Genomic DNA, 8,844 nt, shown 5'->3' with positions numbered 1-8,844 from the left:
CGGCTGATGTGGGCCCCGTTTTGTGAAACTCATTTTATGTTTGAATCGTATGAGTTTTTCATATTAGAACATGTTGTGAAAAGCGTTTCGTCTAAATATGTCGGGAAGTGGGAGATCTTTATTCGAAAAATTGAAAATTCGGACATAACTGAAAATAGGCCTGTGCGCGCCGCGCACCCTGAGGTGGTGCGCGTGGCACACTCCCCTGTAAAATTTTTTTTTTTATTTTATGCGTGTTCGATTGTATATTGGGTTGGGTTGTTACATATCAGTTTGTATAGAGGTCGTAGCAGCTGTCCGAAGTCAGCCTTTGTTTCGATCTCTATTCTTGTTGAAAACTTACTTTATCTTTTACGAATGATGATGATGATGATGATGATACTTAAACTTAATTTATTCACTTTTAAACTTTTGGGGACAATTTGCTGACCTAGTAACCTTTGACTTAGGTTGAGGACCTCTCGGACCGACTTACTACTTGCATACTTTTCATAGCGACTTTTACCGCACATTCACTGTGAGTTATAGCTCCCTTTTTACTTATACTATTTTTGGGACTGAGAATACATGCGCTTTTTATGTTTTACATACTAGACACGAGTACTTAAACTTTATATATGTGTGGGTGACATAACGGTACAAATATTCCCCTTAGCTCGGTAACGTTTAACTATTGGTTTATGAACCGGTAGAAGCGAATCTTAGATATGGATCCATAGGGTTTGACATTCCCACTCGGGCTAGTTCCGCTAGCATTCAACGGGTGTTTAATACTTCGTAAACTTACGCACTTTCCAGGTGTACTTTTAGGGGGTGATATTACTTGTTAAGTTAGTTACCGGGTGCCCACGGATAAGCATATACTTAATCATACGGATTTGAGATACTATTTTAAAAACAAAATCTCGTGGTCTACATTACATTACTGATTACAAACAAACTATAGCTCACCAACATTCGTGTTGACTTTTAAGCGTGTATTTCTGATAGTGCTCCAATTGAACATATATTTAGTCGCAATATCATCCCAATATGTAAAGTTTTTAGTTGTAATTATTCTATTTTTAAGTTGTAATTGTTTAAATAAATAAATGTGAATACGAAGCATGAAGATTAAAGAATTGAAGAAAAAGTGCCACTAAAGCTAAAAAAGTGCCATTAAAGCCATAGTGCACTCAAAAGTGCCACTAAAAGTGAGTTAAAGACTTGCGCGGATTTTGGGAGTTAAGAAAAATAATTTTTTGTGCAAATTACAAATAGCAAAACGCAAAGTACAAGATATCTACGCGTACGAAAGGACGTTCGAAAATCCGGAACCGAGATATAAACCGAGCATCAACGCGCGAGACAACGGACCTAAAATTACAAGTCTACTATGCACAAGAATATAATATAATATATATATATAATTATATATATTATATTATATATTAAATAAATCAAGCAGCCCACGTTTTAAATGAAAGATGGGTGCATACCAGCCTGGCCATAAGATCGCATGTGTATAACAAAGGGAAGCCATGCAATCGCATGGCTCCCAATTGATGGTCAGGTCTATAAAAGGCGCCAGAATTCAGACGAATTCCAACTATATCATATATCTTTCCCTCTGTATAATTAATATATATATATATATATATATATATATATATATATATATATATATATATATATATATATATATATATATATATATATATATATATATATATATATATATATATATATATAATATAGTTTAGTTTTTTATTAGTTAGTTTGGGTAATGTAAAAGTTATTTTATGGGTTTTAAAGTCGGAACTCTGTCCCTATAACAGTACGCGATTAATAATCACTGTAAGCTAAATTCTCCCTTTTTAATTATGTATCGTACTTAAGTTATTATTATGGTTATTTGAGCCGAAGTAATCATGATGTTGGGCTAAATATTAAGACGGGGTTATTGGGCTTTGGACCATAATTGGGGTTTGAACAAAAGACCGACACTTGTGGAAATTGGACTATGGGCTATTAATGGGCTTTATATTTGGTTAACTAAATGATATCTTGTTAATTTAATATAGAGATTTACAACTTGTCATATTTATATATAACCACATACGCTTGATCGGGTACGGTAGGCGGGATATTTATAAATACTAATAATTGTTCATTTGACCAGACACGGGGATGGATTAATAGTCAATGGACTCATTAACACAGGGGTGGATTACATTCAAGGGTAATTGGTGTAATTATTAATAAAGTATTAAAACCTTGGATTACACGCAGTCGATAACCTGGTGTAATCATTAACAATGTATTAAAACCTTATTACAGTTTAAGTCTCCAATTAGTTAGAATATTTGACTTCAGATATAAGGTTAATTTGGCGAAGACTCTCGCACTTTATAATTATGACCGATGGACTATTATGAATAAAACCAGATAGACTTATCAAATAATCCAGGACAAAGAACAATTAACCCGGGGTAATAAATTAAAATCAAAAAGTCAAACATCATGAGTACGGAAGTTTAAATAAGCATAATATATTTTATTTCATATTTCCTCGTAATTTTTTTATTTATTATTTTAATTATTGTTATTTATTTTATCGTTAGTTAAATATCGTCATTTACTTTACGCTTCGCTTAAAATATAAAATCGACAAACCAGTCATTAAACGGTAAAATCCCCTTTTTATAATAATAATAATTGTAATATATATATTTATATTTTGTACAAATATAGTTATATAAAAATATAGTGTAAAATAAGCCGTCTCCCTGTGGAACGAACCGGACTTACTAAAAACTATACTACTCTACGATTAGGTACATTGCCTATAGTGTTGTAGCAAGGTTCAGGAATATCCCATCTGTAAATAAATTAAATAAAACTTGGGTAATATTTCTTCATATTTCGTAATAAAAATAATAGTATTTCGTACACCTCCACTTCACACATCAAGTATTTTTGGCGCCGCTGCTAGGGACTCGGCGAAACGCTATATTTTTATCTCTAAAAATATTTTGTATTTATTATAAGTGTTAAAAAAATATAAAAACATAATATATATATATATATATATTTCTATATTTTTAAATGTTTAAATTAAAAAGTTTTTATTTTTAGGCTACAAAAACTAATAAGAAATTTTTTTTTAAAAAAAATATAAGTTTTATTTAAATTATATTTTCTATAAATTAAAATAAGAAAAAGTGTTAAAAAAAGGAATTCTGAAACTGCAATTTTGAGCCTGCATGAAAACTGAACCTGTAAGCCCATGTGATCGCATGAGCATGAGGCTTTAAAATCAGGCATTCAGAATTAGGGTTTATAGTTTAATTAATATTATTTAATCATTAGGTTAAGTTAATTATTATTATTTCATTAGGGTTTAATTTAATAACAATATTTTTTTTTGTAGTTTTATAATTTGTAATATTAAGTTTAAGTATTATTATTAATTATATAGATTAATATTTTTATATAATAATAATACAAAAATAATATTTTTATATAAATTTTATTTTTATCATTTTAGTTTATATATTTTTATAATTTTTATCTTTTTGTTATTTAGTTCGTTGTTTTTAATCGTATCGTACGTTATATAGTTTTAAGTTTAGTATTTTGCCGTAGTTTTTGTTATATTTCTAGTTTTTAGGCTTTGCCGTAAAATCCCTTAAGTGCTTTTTCTTTAGATTAAGATTTAGGCGCTTTAGAATTTTGCGACGCAGTTTATAAATTTTAGTACTTTTTAAGTAATTGTCGTTTTTCCTTTAGAATTCCTTTTAAGCTTTAATACCTTTAGACGCAATTTTTAATTTGTAGTTTTTAGACTTTTTAAGTTTTGACGCTTTACTTTCTTACTTTTTATTTTTCGACCTTTTGTTTTTCGACGTGCTTTTTCTTTCTCATTTCTACGCTCTAGTTTTTAGGACATAGATTTTTATCTTCTTTAAACTTCGACGGAAAAATTATTTTATGCGATTAAATTAATAGACATCCAAAAAATTTCTGCTTCGTAGTAATAGTTGGATTTGTTAGTGGCTGAGTTGTGGATTTTCCGACTTAAAGGATCCTGGCTCCCTGCTGCATCTTTTGGCTATTCGAAACGTGGGCAAAAGCAGGAAAGTCTATTAATTTGATAACTTATATAATTTTTAGTTTTTATAACTAATAGAATAATTAGTAAATGCACCACATTGTAGCTAAAATTTGGTAAAAAGTGTATAGTGGAAAATTTCGAGAATATGTTGGAAACTCTTTCTGACATGCGAAATCAATTAAATCAATACCCTCAAACGAGTGTTGATGAAAATTCATTCGGTCAATCTTCGATCACGAATGACGAAACAATAACTGGTTGTGAAATCTGTGGAGATTATCACTCAACATGGGAATGTTATTATTACGTTCCTATGGAAAATTATGCACCCATGGAACTTGAATGGAATGATTATGAGGAATACAATTCAAATTGGGATTATTCCCAAGAATATATCCAAACTCAACAACCAGAGGACGAGGAAAATTATGTGTCTGAAAAGTTATTAGATTATATGAAAATCAAACTCGAAGAATTTGACGCTCAAAATGAACAAATGAGAGAGTTTGCAAATTGGCAAGCTGAAACTCTATCATACTACACACCTGTTGATCTGAGGAGTCGTGTGCAAGAAAATCTCATATCATCGAATTTTGATGAATTCGAGAGCTCCGAAATCACCAATTATCCCGATGATACTTTTTATTCAGTGACCAATTTCACAACATATCGCACATTAGCCTCTACCGAAGAAATCATCGATCCATCAATGGATGAAGAAGAAGTAAGGGTGACAAATTGGTACTCTTGGGAAAACGATAACGTTGAAAATTTTACCCCCAAGAACAAAGTGGAGGGACCGATAAGGACCGTTAAAGAAGAAGAATTTGCTTCGATCCCGAAATTCACCATCCCACAACCTTCCAACCCAATATTCTCAATAGACGAGTCATCTACCGAAGATGAACTACGAGCTGTAATAGATATTGACGCCTCGAATTCCACCCAATTGGGTAATAGAGGTGAAACCTTTGATCCTGAAAATAAAAGGAAGAAAATGTTAGGAATTGTCCACCCTAAAGAAATATGTATGTCGGTGTATAACGATCCATTTGACCAAGAACCAGAAAAGAGACATATTCATTTACTAAAAGCTACACTTAAAAAAGAATTAAGTAGTGACGATCGGGTGCGTCTAAACTTTAAACCCATTGATATATTATACATCACCCGAGATGTAAATAACTGGCTCACTATTTTAATTCGTGGAACTTATTCTACCGACTTCACATGTCGTCAGCTAAGTGTGGGGAAGTTTAACCTCACTTAACGTTAAATTCGGAGTTCGAGTTAGTGCATAACTCGTTAATAAACATGCACAATGAGTAAGGGTAAAAGACGCATTTTCAAAAATTAGCAAACAGTTCAGAAAAGCAACCATTTTTAAAGAAAAACATGTGTGATAAAATAACGAAAGTAATGAATGATGAGACGTCATCTATCATTCGACGAGCTTTGTAATTACAAACTGGGTATTATTAATCACTTTTCTACACTAATCACCCTCACAAATTTCTAATTATAGTCCGATTTCATGCAAATGAGGGCATTGCATGATCTCAAGTGTGGGGAAGGGTTATAAATTCTCTCGGGTTTACACTTAGTTTAATTGCCAAATTTTGTGAAATTTTGAAAATTTTTCAATTAAATGAATTTAAAATCATGTTTATACCTATTTATGAACGATAAAACTAGGCGATAATACCGAAATTATCGTTACCTTGGAAAGGACATAAATTGAGAAACAACCTAAAATGCTTGATTTCATTTAAAATGGAAAAGAGGAGAATAAAAAGGCAAAGAAATAAATAAATAAAAGCCAAGTGTGGGGAGAATATACCAAGTTATTCAATTAAAAACTATATATCACATGTTTCTGTAAAATTGTTGCAGGTGCTTTTGTTTTGGACTAAATTAACTATTTTACCCGGTTTATTGTAATACATTTGAAAGAAAAGATGGATCTACACGATAAATCAATTCCATCATTAAAATGAAGTAAAGTCTTTCGAAAAAGACACGCGCTTCTGGATTTAGGTCAGAAAGTTGTCGTCCAGACCAGCTGTAGGTTGACGAAAAATCTAGAAAAGTCATCTCTAAAATCAGCAGGAAATCCACGGAGCTCAGCATCAAACAGGGTCGCCATGTGGTCAGACTTATCCTAACCATGAGAGGATCTGTCTCGTAAAATGGGGAGGACGCCGTGCAAATTAGCTTGATAAGACTAATGAATCAGACCTCCAGAAAAGGATAATCTCCTTAAAGATTAAAAATCAACTTTTAAGCCTGATATTACTCAATCCTTGAGATTGACTTTAAAAGATTGAGAATTACAAACTCATGGAATTCGATAATATCTAAACTCGAGCTTGAACGACAAAATATTTTGATCAAAACTAAAACCGATTTGTTTTCTGAAAACCTATTTTCAATGCGTTCATTACTGTTGAACTTAAAATCCTAAGAATTCACCGAATTTCATTAGGTCACCTGAACCAAATCGGGTGTCAACCGTAAGAATGGTGGTTGCATAGCATGGTCGAAGTCAGGACCTTGTGCCAGACCAAAAAATTATAGGGTGATCTTTACTATTTCTCCTACAAAGGATAGTAATTGCATCCGACACGTTTTAGACCATGAACATCTGCATGTCATTTGACATTGCCTTAATAGTTGCTTGTTCATCACTTTCCTTTACAACCGGATGGTAGTTTACCAAAAGGTAATATACGAGACAAGTAAACTGGATGTGTGCTTTCCTAATACAAGGTTAGCAAGTGGGTGACACAAAACCGTAAGTTTTGAGCTAAAATTTTTAAATCTGAAACCCACAAAACCCACAAAAACATTTTGCAAACACCGGTGAAGGGTTATTCCGGAAAACTTATCTAGGGTAAAAGCTAGAATGAATTTTCAAAAGATCAAATGTTTTCATAAAGATCCAATTTCCTTAATGGATCTAAATTTTCATAGTCATGTGGGACTGTAAACCACATCGTTACTATCATTGTTTATACCGCCGTATCAAAATCACTGATGTATAAAGTGTGAGAATAAAAAAGCGATTCGATTGAAGTGTGATTTAATTTCAAGTTCTGTATTGCTTGAGGACAAGCAACGTTCAAGTGTGGGGATATCTGATAGTGCTCCAAATGAACATATATTTAGTTGCAATATCATCCCAATATGAACATATAGTTGGAATTATTCTATTTTAAAGTTGTAATCGTTTAAATAAATAAATGTGAAGACGAAGCACGAAGATTAAAGAATTGATGAAAAAGTGCCACTAAAGCGATAGTGCACTCAAAAGTGCCACTAAAAGTGAGTTAAAGACTTGCGCGGATTTTGGGAGTTAAGGAAAATAATTTTTTGTGTAAATTACAAATTGCAAAACGCAAAGTACAAGATATCTATGCGTACGAAAGGACGTTCGAAAATCCGGAATAGAGACATAAACCGAGCATCAACGTGCGAGACAACGGACCTAAAATTACAAGTCTACTATGCACAAGAATATAATATAATATATATAAAATTATATATATTATATTATATATTAAATAAATTTAGCAGCCCACGTTTTAAATGAAAGATGGGTGCATGCCAGCCTGGCCATGCGATCGCATGGGTATAACAAGGGTATAACAAAGGAAAGCCATGGGATCGCATGGCTCCCAATTGATGGTCAGGTCTATAAAAGGCGCAGGAATTCAGACGAATTACACACACATATATCATATATCTTTCCCTCTGTATAATTAATATATATATATATATATATATATATATATATATATATATATATATATATATATATATATATATATATATATATATAATATAGTTTAGTTTTATATAGGTTAGTTTGGGTAAGGTAAAAGTTATTTTACGGGTTTTAAATTCGGAAATCTGTCCTTATAACACTACGCGATTAATAATCACTGTAAGCTAAATTCTCCCTTTTTAATTATGTATCGTACTTAAGTTATTATTATGCTTATTTGAGCCGAAGTAATCGTGATGTTGGGCTAAATATTAAGACGAGGTTATTGGGCTTTGGACCATAATTGGAGTTTGAACAATGGGCTATTAATGGGCTTTATATTTGGTTAACAAAATGATATCTTGTTAATTTAATATAGAGATTTACAACTTGACATATTTATATATAACCACATACGCTTGGTCGGGTATGGTAGGCGGGATATTTATAAATACTATTAATTGTTCATTTGACCGGACACGGGGATGGATTAATAGTCAATGGACTCATTAACACAGGGGTGGATTACATTCAATGGTAATTGGTGTAATTGTTAATAAAGTATTAAAACCTTAGATTACACGCAGTCGATAACCTGGTGTAATCATTAACAATGTATTAAAACCTTATTACAGTTTAAGTCGCCAATTAGTTGGAATATTTGACTTCGGCTATAAGGTTAATTTGGCGAAGACCGTCGCACTTTATAATTATGACCGATGGACTATTATGGATAAAACTAGATAGACTTATCAAATAATCCAGGACAAAGAACAATTAACCCAGGGTAATAAATTAAAATTAAAACGTCAAACATCATGAGTACGGAAGTTTAAATAAGCATAATATATTTTATTTCATATTTCCTCGTACTTTTATTTATTGTTATTTTAATTATTGTTATTTATTTTATCGTTAGTTAAATATCGTCATTTACTTTACGCTTCGCTTAAAATATAAAATTGACAAACCAGTCATTAAA

Source organism: Rutidosis leptorrhynchoides, chromosome 11, assembly GCF_046630445.1.
Source record: "Rutidosis leptorrhynchoides isolate AG116_Rl617_1_P2 chromosome 11, CSIRO_AGI_Rlap_v1, whole genome shotgun sequence".
Lineage (NCBI taxonomy): Eukaryota > Viridiplantae > Streptophyta > Magnoliopsida > Asterales > Asteraceae > Rutidosis > Rutidosis leptorrhynchoides.
Note: the sequence above shows the minus strand (reverse complement) of the source record.